We start from the raw sequence: 14,034 nt of genomic DNA, 5'->3' as shown, positions 1-14,034 counted from the left end.
GTTTGTCTGAAAAAGATCTGGGGCTTTAGTAGGCTATGAGATCAGTACAAGTTGACACTGTGATATGGCAGCTATAAAAGCTAATGCAGTCTTTGTCTTGAATAAGACGGGGATAGTTTCCAGGAAGTTAAGGAGGTGATGTATGTTCTGTCCTGATTGGACCATTGTGTACCAGGAACAATGGGTAGTACTTGGCAGGAGGTAGATTTAAGATTACTTTCTTGGAAAAAACTTCCTAACAATTAGTGGAACTTCCTTGCAAAGTGGAATGAGATATCTTTGGTGATAGTGAATTTCCCCTCACTAGATGTCTTCAAGCTCATGCCAGGGGAACGTTTCTTGGATATGTTATAGTCAGGAGTGTGTTGGAGCCAGCTGGACCAGCTTTCTAGAGTCAATTGTTAAATTTTTGGTGCAAGCATTTATACCTCAAAACTCAGCAAACATTAAAAATCAGGTCTTGCTTTATTATTTTCTCAACTGTCCAGCCTTAAGAAAGTGATTGAGTAAATGTTAATAATGTAGATTAAATAAAAGTGACTTTTTGTTTGGAGAGTTGTTAAACATTTACCAACATATTTCTACCTCTTCTGTACTTAGAGGAAAGAGCCCATAATTATATCTCAGGAGCTTGGGCTTCTTTCCCACCCCACTCCTTTCCTTTCCCCTTACATATTAGTCAGGACACATTCTGTAATCTGCTGCTACAAAGACAATCAAGGATTGACATTTTCCTCATAAGTGAAGTTATGTTATCTCTGAGGCTCCTCCATCCCTCCAGATTTCCAATATCTCCTGTCTCATTGGCCAGCCAAATACCCCTTCCGCCCTCCCCAAATCTGCTCGGGGCAGCTTCTAGATGATCAGTCTATCTGACTGAGGAGACTTCTTTGCTCATTTTTCTCCTCCCTTCTTTGTCTGCCCTACATCACTTTTGTCATTTTCCCCAGTAACAATAGCATGCTATAACCCTCCCTTTCAGGTCAAGGAGGAAGAACCATTGAAAATATAGAACTAAAACTTTCAAAGCTGAAAGAGACCTTGCAGTGTAAGCTGTTTATTTTACTAATAAAGAAAATTGAAGTCTAGGGAACTTGAAGAATGATGGAACTTTTAGTAACACCAAGGGACATTTGTAATTAATGGTAAAATGACAATACTTTTATTTCTGGTATTTATCTCATGTATGTTGTTTGTATGGTTGTTTGCTTTTTGTCTCATCCATTAGATTGGGAACTCCTTGGCAGTGGGACCATCTTTTATCTTTGTATGTCCTCAGCTTAGCAGGGTGCCTGGCATACAGTAGGTTCTAAATAAATGCTTACTGCCTGCCTGGCATGAATTATTACAAATATTAATATAAAGCAGTCCCATCTTAGGTTCAGTGGTCGCCCATAGACCACAATTTAAGAATCATTGTTTTAAAGCCTCTTCAAAGATAGCATTATTTTCATTTTGAGGTAGCTGGGTAGCACAATGGATAAACTGTTGGGCTTAGAGTCAGAAAAACCTGAGTTCAAATCCAGCCTGGCTTTGTGACCCTGGGCAAGTCACTTTACCTCTGTCTGCCTCAGCTCACTCAAGATAGAGATAATAATAGCACCTGCCTTCCAGGGTTGTTATGTGGATCAAATGAGAATTTGCAAAATTTCTAACCTAGTTCCTGACACATCGTAAGCAATATATAAATGTTAGCTATTATTATTATAATTTTTCTAGATTTGTGCAGGAACTCAGAACCAATACTAATTCCTTTGGAGTCTACATTTGGCTTATTAAATACCATGAGATTTTAAATGGAAATTCAAGCATAAAATAATTAATCTTGAATTCACCAAGGTGGAAATGAGAAGAAAGATGTATACTAATGCCTACCTTCTCTCAAGCTATACTTCTCAGGGATTAATTCTATGGACAGTTCATTTTGTATTTTTGTAAGAAATTGAATTTTGATGAGTTAATGTCACATCTGAGACATGCCTTGGCAAGAACTGACCTGTACAGAGGCTCCCAAACTTGAATATATTCAGAAAGTAGAGGGAGATTAAGGAATTCAGCAGCTTCTCTAGTGATGACTCATTGTGGAAAGGCAGCAGACCAAACAATACACACTGATTAGAGTGAAGAATAAATGCTTTCTGACACTAGGATACATCCTTAAAGAATAATTTAATTTTTATAAATCATGCTATATTGTGAACACTCTGTGATCTTCCCCACTCCATTTATTGTTTGAGGAGTGTGCTCTAAGGAGCAAGTACTTGACATTTCCCATTTAACAATAGCATAAACATTGTGCAGAGTTAATTGCCCTACCCATATAAAACATATGAAAGGCTCGGTATTCAGAAAGCGAGTTCTATGCAGTTCTCTCAGTTACTCTTGTTCTATTAGCTTACTTAACCTGAAGTCTTCTGTCAAAGAAAGGCAGTGTGGGGCTATGGCTAGAGGGGCTGGCTGGTCCTCTATAGAACTAGGAAGACCTAGATTCAGTTTCCATCTCTGACATACTGGCTGTGCATTTTGGGCAAGTCATTTAATTTCTCAATATTGCTCTAGGAAATTCTTTAAAACTACTTAGCTATCCCTTCCATATGGTGGGGGTTAGAGGTGTGGCACCTCCCCATGAACTGGAAAATCCGTGTAAAAATTTTTGGCCCTTTTTTTTGTACCAATGATGAAGTCTGAATTTTTTCTTTTTCTTTCATGGGATGTTTACAGTACCTTATTGTAGAATTTGGGTAAAGTATTTGATCATAGGCTCTGTGTAGTCTGCTGGCCTCCCTGTATTATCAGCTTCTGCAAAATCTCTCAAAAAATTTCCATTAAATTTCTAATGCCAACCCATGATATATCGAAACTGCCATAGAGAAAGTCGTAATGTGGAAGGGATAACTGCATTACAGAGGAAGAACTGACATGTGTCGGGATAGGGAATTTCCTTCTCTGGGAGTTCCCCATACCAATGAAATCAGAGACATTTCTATACTATACAGAAGTTCCAAGAGAGCAGGCTTTCTTTTTATCCTCATGGAGTGTCATTGAGAAAAGGAGGAAACATCGGAATTTCTGTCTCAAACCAAGTTTTGAGGGCCATTAGCGAGAGTCATAGCTAGGAATTGTTGTACCTGGGGCAAAGACCATGGCTACATAGTATACTCTGGGGGCAAGCTTTATGAAGCATGCCCTATGTTGATTATGGAGGAGACCTTTGCGTGTCTGTGATGTGGAGGAGAAAGGCAGTGAGCTAAGCAGTGCTGGAGTAGAGCTGAGAATGCCTGCAGTAATACACAGTGCATCAGAGTGAAACAGATTTGACTTTTTGTATGCTGATGGTACACAATAGGTTGCACACTCATCAATTCTTTTCGTTCCATTCATTTCATTCTTCTTCAGTTTATAAAATTCTTCAAAATTATTTGTCTTTATAACATAAATGTTTTAGTACAAGTTGATCTGGCTCTGCTTACTATTTCCACATCTCTGAATCATCTATTTCCTCATTTCTTGCAACACGATAGTATTGTATTACATTCATATTCCATAAACTACTCATCCATTCTTCAATTGATAGACATACTGTTAATTTCCAGTGTTTTGCCCCCACAAAAAGAGCTACTAGAACTATTTGGGTACATGTAAGAATTTTTCCTATTCATTGCTCCCTTTTGGGTACAGGATATTGCTGGGTCAAAGTACTGTTTTGTGTATAATTTCAAATAGCCTTATAGAATGCTTTTATCCATTCCCAGGTCTACCAATGTGCCTGTTTTCCCATAGCTCCTCCAACATTTAACATTTTTCTTTCTTTCTTTTTTTTTTTGGTCATCTTTGCCACTTTGATGGGTGTGAGGTAGAATCTCATAATGTTAATTTACAGTTTTTTTCTAAATAGCATTGATTTGTAGAATTTTCTCATATGGCTACATATTCTTAGACCATTTTTCAATAAAGTTGTATTTATATAGTTCTTATATGTATCTTGGTAGATAGACTCTCAAGTATTTTAGATGTGCTGTAGTTATTTTAAGTGGAACTTGTCTTTCTATCTCTTCCTGCTGGGTTTTATTGGTGTTTTATAGAAATACAGAAAAGCTAATGTTTTTGTGAGTTTCTATTACATCTTTCAAGATTAACGGTCTTATATAAGAGGGTAACATGTTCATGTGTGTCTTGCTAGTACTAACTGGGCAATGCTCTGAAGGATATATTGGAGGGAAGATATAGTAGAAGTCAGTAGATTTTTTGGGAAATCATGCAATGGTCTAAATGAGAATGAGGGCCTGACCTAAGATGAATGGAAAGAAGAGGAGAGAACTGAGATAATAGCAGAAGGAAAGTTGGTAAGACTTGACCACTGATAGGGTTTGAATAGAAAGGAAGTCAAGGATGACTCTGAGACTTTGAAACTTGACTACTGGGTAAATGGCATTTCTAATAATAGAAATAAAATCAGTCAACAGTGCTAAGTCTTAGAGATACAAAGTAAGGCAAAAATACAAGCCTTACTCTCAGGAAGCTCCCATTCTAATCAGGGAAGCAATATGCAAATAACTATGTGTACAAGTTATACATGGTGTATATAAAAGCTCATCTCAGAGGGAAGATGCTAGTATGATGGAAGGTAGGAGTAGGAAAGGCCTCTTGCAGAAGAAAGGATTTAAGTTGAGTCTTGAAGAGAACCAAGGAATCCAAGAAGTAGAGGTGAGGAAGGAGAGTATTCTAGGGATGGGAAAAGCCAGTGAAAAGATAGTCAAGTATTGCAATGGATAGCGATCTTGGCATGGAGATAGAAAGAGCTGAGTTCAAATCCAGCCTCAGATACTTACTAGCTTACTAGCTAGTCACTTAATTTCTGTTTGCCTCAGTTTTTTCATCTGTGAATTGGGTATCAATATCACCTATCTCCAAGTGTTGTCATGAGGATCAAATGAGATAATAACTATAAAGTACTTAGTACAATGCCTGGCACATAGTAGGAGCTTAATTAATGCTAGCTATTATTATTATTAATTAAAAGATACCAAGTCCAGAGATGGAGTGTCTTACAGGAGGAAGAGTTAAGAAGGCCAGTGTAGCTGGATGTTCCCTTCCCCAAAAGGAAATAAAAGTGTAAAGATTAGAAAGATGGTGAAAATTTTTAAAAGTGAAACAGAGGATTTTATTTTTGATCCTAGAGGTAATAGGGAGCCACTGAAGTTTGGTAGTGGTGATGGTGGTGTGTGTATGTGTGTGGGGGGTGGGAGGTGGTGGTCAGATCTGCTCTTTAGGAAAATCCATAGTAACTTAGTAGCTAATGGATTGAACTGAGGAGAGATTGGAGGCAGGGAGAGGAGGGTCTGATTTTTTTCATTTTGGTTGTTTTTGGACATGGTTAGTTGGAGATGCTTGTGTGCTTTTTCTAGTAGGGATGCCTGTGAGACAGTGGGAAATGTTGGTCAAGGGCTCAGGAATGAGGTTGGGATTCAAAATAGAGAACTGGGAATTTTTCCTATTCAGATGACAGTTTGATTTTGGGGAGTGAATGAAATCATCCGTGGAGATCATAAAGAGAAAAAAGAGGAGAGGGTACAATTTTGAGGTATATGAATATTTTGGAGGACGATGTCTTTGAAGGAGTGAGAAGCTGTACCAGAGCTGGAAGAGCCATATCATACAATGTTATAGAAGGTGAGGGAGGAAAGAGTTTGTACAAAGAGGAAATGATTAATGGTGTCAAGACTGACATTGTGCTCAAGAATTATGAGGACTGAGGAAAGGTAATTCATTAGATTTAGTGATCAGGAGATCATTGATAACCTTTGAGACAGCAATTTCAAGTTTGTCCTGCGGCAGAAACGAGATTCAAAATAACTAAGAAGTAAGTGATGGGGAAGCTATCTTTTGAAAAATTTAGTGATAATAATAACAGCTAGCATTTTTGCAAGGCAGTTGACATGCTTCCTTATTTGGTCATCAGAATTACCCTGTGCAGAAGTAGATGAGGAAACTGAGGCTGACTCAGCTGGCTAGTAAGTGTCTTTGGGCAGGATTAAAATTCAGCATTCCCAACTCCAAGTCTGGCACTGTATCTACTACCACCACCTACATGCCTCAGTAGGCAGAAAGTCAGATTGTACCTTGGGGACAAAGCAAGACCTGGTACATAGGAGGTGTTACATAATGAGAGGATTAAAAAATAGAGATCTGAGGAGAAAGACATAGTTGAAGTGGAAAGATTAGAAGTGAAAGAGACAGAGGAGAGAGAGAGAGAGAGAGAGAGAGAGAGAGAGAGAGAGAGAGAGAGAGAGAGAGAGAGAGAGAGAGAGAGAGAATAGGTAGAGCAAAGTCCCAGTGGAGTACAGAGAAGATGGGATCAAGGGGGAGAGACTAGCTATAGCTAGGAGGCTTTAGCTAGACGACTACTCCAGTGACCTCCCTCTCTTAATTTGTGGCTTATACACACACACACACACACACACACACACACACACACACACACACACACACACACACTTTGCTTGCATATTCCCTCCCCCATTAAATTATAAGCTCTTTAAAGAACAGGATCTGTCTTTTGCCTCTTTTTGTATCCCTAGTGCTTAGCATAATGCCTGGCACATAATAGGTGTTTAATACATATTGATTGATAGCCCTTTGCAAAAGGATTCTCAAACACATTATCTCATCTTATCCTCATAATAACCCTGGAGTTAGGCAGGGAAAAATATTGTGATGATTGTTTTATAGAAAAAGAAACTGAGAAAGAGTCATTTCCCCAGTATTACATAACCGTAAATCTCAACTGTAAAATGCAGATATCAGCACCTCCCTCCCTCGGTTCTTGATTAAATGAAATCATATTTGTAAAGTGTTTAGTATCTAGTAGGCACTATCATTAGCTATTATTATTATTAAGTTCTAAGAGCGACACCAGGATGCAGATCTTTTGACTAATTGTTTAGTATTATTTCTATTATATCTTTCTGTTCTGGGGGAAGGTCCAATTTTGAGATGGAGAGCCTAGGGGTAGAGGAGAGTCTCTCCACATCTGAAGCCTTATTTCAGAAAAGTAGATGAAATGCCTGTTTATAGTTGGGGGGAGGGGAAGTAAGGAAAGAGGGCTAGACGTTTGAGGATAGTAGACCCTGTGAGCAAAGCTAATTGGAAAAATCAGGAAGTATTGTCCTTTTGATAGTCTAACTTACTGTTATAAAATGACAATAAGCACTAGCCGTTTTCATTGAACACCAACACATGCTTGTTCCTATACGGCAGATGGAATTCCACAAAGAAAGACTGAACCAGACTAAAGTAGTTATCAGCTTAAATTTAGGTGTGTCTAAGGGCAGTTCATGCCATGTTCCAACACTCATCAAGTTTAGGGGCTGGCTTTAAAGCATAGATCTTTACAAAGAAATCTGAGAAGCTAAAATGGCTAATGCATCAGTGTTTTTCTGCCCTCTCCTGGACAACTGAGGAGTTCTCAAGTAAAATAAGTAAACTATTCATCCACAATAACTCTGGAAATCTCCCAAAATATCCTAGAAAGTCATACCAATTAATTATTTTATCAGTCCATATGAGAGTTAAATAAAAACAACTAAATTCATATTAACATCAAACTAATTGGCATTAATATGATGCGGTGTGGCAAAGAAGGAAGAGAGAGACATAGAGATAGAGGCAGAGACAGAGACAAACACACACACACACACACACACACACACACACACAGAGAAAAAGACAGAGACAAACAGTGAGAGACAGAGAGAGACAGCAAGAGACAAGGAGAGAGATTGAGATAGAGACAGAAAGAGATTGAGACAGAAGGACAAAGACAGAGAAGTAGAAAGATGGAGAGAGAGACAGAGACAAACAGGCAGAGACAAAGAGAGAAAAAGAAATATAGAGAGAAAGATGGAGACAGAGATAGAAAGAAAGTGACAGGGACAGAGAGAGATAGAGAGAAAGAGACAGGAATAAAGAGACAGAGACAGAGATAGAGATGGAGAAACAGAAAGAGAGAGAGAGATGGAGAGAAAGAGACAGAGATAAACACACACACACACACACACAGAATTAGAGATATGGGTGAGGCAGTGAAAAAGAGGGGGAGAGTTGTAGTGAAAGAGAATGGTAGTCCACGAATACCTTTGCAACCGTAACCCACAGGAGTGCTCTGATAAATGATTAATAATTGGCTCTCCAAAAAAAAAATGTACCCGTGGCACACTTAAGTTTAGTTTGCATTATGATTTTTTCCATCACTTTTTCTAGATAATCAACAAAATAATAAACCCAGCCCTTATCTGTAGTGTTTGATGATTTCCGAGGTATAAATGCTCATACTGAAAATTTCAGAATCCTTCCGGAGCCTATGGGAGTTTGGCCACTGCACTGACCTGCTAGGATAATGGTACTTAGAAAACAAAGTACATGCTTATATAAAAGGAAAATGTACACACAAGTATATTTGTGAGGCCAGTGAACAGAAAGGGTTACAGACGAGGTAACGAATAAGCTGTTGTGAATACATTGTATTGAGAAATACTTTTAAAGTATAAATCACTGTGAATATATGCTCATTTGGCTTTATAAATATTAAAAGCATAATGAATTATTAAAAAAGCAAGATGACATCATGCATCTCAGAGAATCATATTCATCTAAACTTTTTTAAAATAAAAGTCATTTCTGAGATATTGCAAACTAGATATCTAGTGTGCTGGTGCATGTGCATGTGAATGTGTGTGTGCGCATGCACACACACACAAATCAAGGAATTAAAAAACATATGGAGAGAACGTATGTTTCCCACTTTTAATACTGAGAATTACTCTGCTCTTTTGATGAATAATGCTTGGGATTCAATGAATCATTAAATTGGCAAAAGGAATCTCAAGAGAAATTTGGAGTGTGTAATTAACACAAGCACACAGAAGAGCTTGATTGCAATAGACACTCCTCCAAATATCATTAAATGTTTGTAAGTGCTTTAAAAGAAGGCAAACAAAGTACAAACAAATCTGGGAAAAATTATGCTTTACCACCCTGACAAAAAAGAATGCTGCTAGTACACAGTGATACTATATACATATGTACATACATACATACATACATATATATTCTCTCACACACACACGGGTGTGTGTATGTATATATACTTTATATAGGGCAGCTAAGTGGTGCAGTGGATAGAGAACTGGGCCTGGAATCAGGAAGACCTGAGTTCAAATGTGACTTCAGACACTTACTAGCTGTGTGACTCTGGGCAACTCACTTCATCCTGTTTCCCTCAGTTTCCATCAGTAAAATGAGCTGGGGAAGGAAATGACAAACCACTCCAGTATCTTTGCCAAAGAAAACTCCAAAAGGGGTCATAAAGAGGTGGACACAACTGAAAATGACTAAACAACAACAACAAACATTTTACATGTGTGTTTATATATACATAGATGCGTGTATACATATTCATATATATTATTTAATAATCAGTGCATTTTGTAAACTAACCAATGCATTACTTGGAGCATAGCTCTCTCATTTATAAAAGAAGCATAATGTTAGACTGTAAGTTTTTTGAGTGCAGGGACTCTTCCTTCCTCCCCCCCTCCCCGCCCCAGCTTAGTGGGCATTATGAAGGCACATAGTAGGTGCATAATAAATGCTGGTCAAATGAATAAATGGTGAATAAATAAATAACAAGGTATGAATAAATGAATAAAATGTTTAAATAGGAACTGAGTTGTTTTGCACTTACTGTATTCTGCCTTGTTTCATGCTGCTTACATGTATATGTGTCTTCTTGCCTCTTATCTTTTCACTTTGCTTTGTTATTGTTTTTTTAGAGGCTGCTAGTGCCATAAATATTGAGTTTGGGGTCAGGAAGACAAATTCAAAACCTGCCTATGACACTTGATAGATGTCTTAACCTCTCATAACTTCCCTCAGCCTTAGTTTCCTTATCTATAAAATGACTATAATAACACATCTCCCTCACAGAGCTGTTGTAAGCATCAAGTGCATACGAAGAGCTCTGCAAACTTGAAAGCACTATAGAAAGAGTAGCTATTATTATTTTCTCCCCCTTAGACACAATTAATTTTAAATCCCATTAAAATAGTTTCTGTTTTTACATTTCTCTCTGGAGTGCTTAGCTGAGTGCTTTACATATATGATAGGTACGTCATTCACGTTTTTTGGATTGAATTAAATCCTCCCATTGTAGTCGACCCATTTTTAAAAATATAGCTACCAAATTGATATTCCTAAGGCACAGGTCTGACTATGTCACTCAGCAACTCAAGAAGCCCTAGTGGCTGTCACTTGCCCTCTAGGATAATGTACATAATTATTTGTCTTTTAAATCCTTTAATAATCTGATTTTTCAGGAGTATCTCAGTCAAACTAGCCTAGTTGCTGCGCTTCACACGACACTACAGCTCCTAGGTCTTAGTGTAAACAATCACCCTTACTTTCCTCTTTACCTCCACCCCCACAGAATCCATCGCTTCCTTCAAAGTGAAAACCCATCTAGATGCTGGCCCTTTGTTCCCCAGGAAGTTGCTTTGCAACTGCTGTGTCCATATAAGTGTTCCACGTCTCTGTTTACAAACTCCAAAATTCCTTTGTCATATTCTTTTATCATTCCACCTTTCCCTCTGCTTTACAGCCCCTAGCCCTTTTCTTTATCACCACCATGATTTTCATTCTCTCTAGTTCTCTGTTCGTTCCCAGGTCATGATCCAGTAGACACTGGCTACACTCTTCTCCCTTTTCTATCATGTCTACCCCTTGGTGAGACAATATAACTCTGCTTTAACCTCTACTCTCAAATCCCTCACTGTCCTCTTGTTCTGTCTGTGATCCTAAACTTGGATGAGTTTCACCAGCTACCTCCTTTTTTGCCCCCCTTACCTATGTGCTGCTTAATGAAGTTAGAGAAAACCACGAAAGTGTGCTGTGTCCACTGTAAAATTCTGTTAGATAATCTCAGGTAAACAAACACTCTATTACTCCAGAACCAGCTTGCTATCCTACGCTTCATGGCACAAACCTTCTCTTTCTTAAAGTCTCTCACACACCTTCTCCCTACTTGTCAGCTGAGAACTGTGCCTCACAATTTGCCAAAATACTGAGGCCACTCAATATTAGTTTCCTTTCCTACCTTCCTTCTTATCTCACATTATTCAGATATTTCCCTCCAACTACTCCTCTTTAACTCCTGTCATTCAACCCTTCTACAAGAACCCTTGATTTCACTTCCCTCTGTCTTTTTTAAATACAGTAAATAAAAGTTTATTTTTTCCTCTGTTCATTCTAGATTGACATTACCAACAGTCACAGATCAGCATACAATAATTATTTATTAACTATTTATAATTTACAGTATTTTTTTCCTGGAAAATATAAGTACAAAAGCAAAGTAAACAAATGAAGTACTGCCATTTGTATGCATCAGAAGCAAAAGCTTAAAGAACTAGTCTTTAGCAAAAAAAAAAAAAATGAAATGCTTCAAGAATTTGTGTGTCACCCTTGTGCAGGGCCATGTTAATCTTTGTATTGGTCCAATTTTAATATGTGTACCATCAAAGCAAGCACCTTTTTTTTTTAGTAGATTGCCCCCTCTACAATCCCTATTTTATCTTCAGTCTCTCCTAGCTACCTAAAAACATTCCTGTGTCTCTCTCATTAAAAAAAAAAAAAACTCCCTTGATCCTACCATTTCTATTAGCTGTCATCCAATATTTCTCTTCCCCTTCTGGGCTAAACTCGAAAAATGTTGGTGTTGTCTCATACTTTCCCTCTACCCTCTGAAATGCACTTTCCAGCTCCATCATTCAACCAAAATTGTCCTGTTTGGTGATCTCTTAATTGCTTTTCTCAGTCTTCATCCCTGAACTTGTTATAGCATTTGACCCTGTTGATCACTTTCTCATCCTGTAGACTCACTTCTATCTAGATTTTAGTAACCAGTCTTTTGGTTCTCCATTTGTCCAACCAATTCTCACTTCCTTTGCTGGTTCTTTATTCATGTTGTAGCCAGTACTCCTGATGCTCCTCAAAGCTCTATCCTGAGCCTTTTTTTCTTCATGCTATACTATGTCACTTGACCTTAGCTTTAATGGGTTCAGTCATCATTTCTCTATATATGATTCTCAGATGTAAATATCCATCCCTAATTTCTCTCCTAAACTACAGTTGTAAATCACTTACTGTACCCAAAATCCATTTAGATTTTTATGCATAGAATTAAGCCCCAGGTTATAATAACAAATTTTGTTTGGTACACATTGAGTTTAAGAAGTTCATGGAACATCCTATTGGAGAAGTGCAATAGAGAGAGATGCAAGATTAGAGGTCAGAATATAGGTTAGGATTGAATGTATGGATCATCTGCATTGAAATGATAATTGAATCCATAGGAGTTGAATCACCAAGAGAGATAGTACATATATATATATATGCATATATATGTATACACACACACACATATACACACATATGTATACATATATATGGGGAGAGAGAGAGAGAGAGAGAGAGAGAGAGAGAGAGAGAGAGAGAGAGAGAGAGAGAGGCAGAACCTTGAGGGAGTGGACAGATAGGTAGCAGGAGAACCAAGAGAAAGCAGCGTAACTAAAATCTAGGGAGGAAAGAATATCCTTAGGAGTACAGGATTTCCATTCAGCTCTTCTCATGATAACCAGAGTAAAATTTCCTGGTATTGGTACCAGCTTCCAAGAACCTTTGATGTCCATTCCCTGTCCCTTGGAAAAAGAAGTGTCACATTAGGTGTCCCCTAATGACAGTATCCTGTAACTCCTTACATCCAAGTGGAGTGGGGCTTTAAGGTTTAGGTGGGGCTGAAGGGCCTTCACTGACCAAACCCTGGATGTTGTTTCAGTTTTACCAGACCCCAAACTTCTTCTGGGAAAGGGTGTTGTCATTGTTCTTCCATCTAGCAAGAGGGCAGGCTCTGTGGCTCTGATACCACGTTCAGAGTGCCTGTTTGCACTGATAACCATACTTACTCAGCTGTCCAGACCTGCTACTCAAATTTCACCAGTTTATCTGTCTCTGCCTATATGGGGGTGTGGTGAGGGACACCCAGAGGTCAAGCTTGATACCTTTTGGGCAGGCTTTTTTCTAAAGGTTCTCTAATTTCCGTGAGGTAGGTTGGCTAAAGGTAGTAGCAGACTGGCTTGGGGGTGAACAGCCGATAGGAATCTAGTCTATTAGACTCATCATTTTTAGAAACTTCAATGAGCAGTTCCCCAACTTGCTGAGATGGGAACTCATTTACGGAGTCAGGTATATACAACTTCCCATCTTAGCCACCAAAAAAACCCCCAAAAAACTATGGTTCCCAACAAGGCTTCTAATTGATTAACTGGCTTTGTAAAAATAGTTTTGTAATCCATATTTTCCCCAAACTGATGGAACTCTGTTGCAGTAAAAAACTCCAGACTGCCCTCATTATACTTCATTAGGCTCCTGTTTAAACTTGTGCATCTTCTTGGGGTTCTTGGTAAAAGCCTGCTCATCCTTTGTGCTCCCCACCCTCTGGCCTCAGTCTCTCAGTTCTTTACCTCCCAATCTTCAGCCCTGCTTCCATTCTCTTACTTTATAGCTCTGATCTCAGTAAGATTCAATACATATTCTTATAAGACCTTGGGGTCAGAGACCATACTTCCCACCTGTGGTCCACTGATTTCCATACCTTTTATTGCTATTGTTTAATCATGTCTGACTTTCCATGACTCCATTTGGTGTTTTCTTGACAAAGATACTGGAGTGTTTTGCCATTTCCTTCTAGAGTTCATTTTAGAGATGAGGAAACCAAGGCAAAGTTAAGTGACTTGCTCAGGGTCACTCAGCTGACAAATGTCTGAGGCAAGATTTGAACTCAGGGAGATGAGTCTTTCTGACTCCAGGCCCAGTGCTCTATCCACTGCACCACCTGGCTGCCCCTTCTACCTCATTGGTACCCTTTTGCACAATGGTTTTTACCAAGTCCATTGGGCATCCCTCTGTCCTCATGGTACAGTC

At 38.6% G+C, this 14,034-nt stretch overlaps 1 protein-coding gene, 1 long non-coding RNA gene and 1 other non-coding gene across 5 annotated transcripts in view; 1 reads left to right on the top strand and 2 right to left on the bottom strand.

The window, feature by feature from the left end:
- The window catches only part of USP15 (ubiquitin specific peptidase 15), a 196,257-nt gene that overhangs the window by 19,886 nt on the left and 162,337 nt on the right, over nucleotides 1-14,034 (bottom strand). The window lies entirely within an intron of this gene.
- The window catches only part of LOC140534327 (uncharacterized), a 74,199-nt gene that overhangs the window by 22,068 nt on the left and 38,097 nt on the right, over nucleotides 1-14,034 (top strand). The window lies entirely within an intron of this gene.
- LOC140497886 (U6 spliceosomal RNA) lies at nucleotides 11,481-11,583 on the bottom strand. The gene has a single exon (XR_011964893.1). It is a non-coding gene; the product is annotated as a U6 spliceosomal RNA (small nuclear RNA).

The sequence above is a fragment of the Notamacropus eugenii genome, chromosome 3, assembly GCF_028372415.1.
Source record: "Notamacropus eugenii isolate mMacEug1 chromosome 3, mMacEug1.pri_v2, whole genome shotgun sequence".
Lineage (NCBI taxonomy): Eukaryota > Metazoa > Chordata > Mammalia > Diprotodontia > Macropodidae > Notamacropus > Notamacropus eugenii.
The sequence above is the reverse complement of the archived record's forward strand: the minus strand, read 5'-3'. Positions and strand labels throughout refer to the sequence as shown.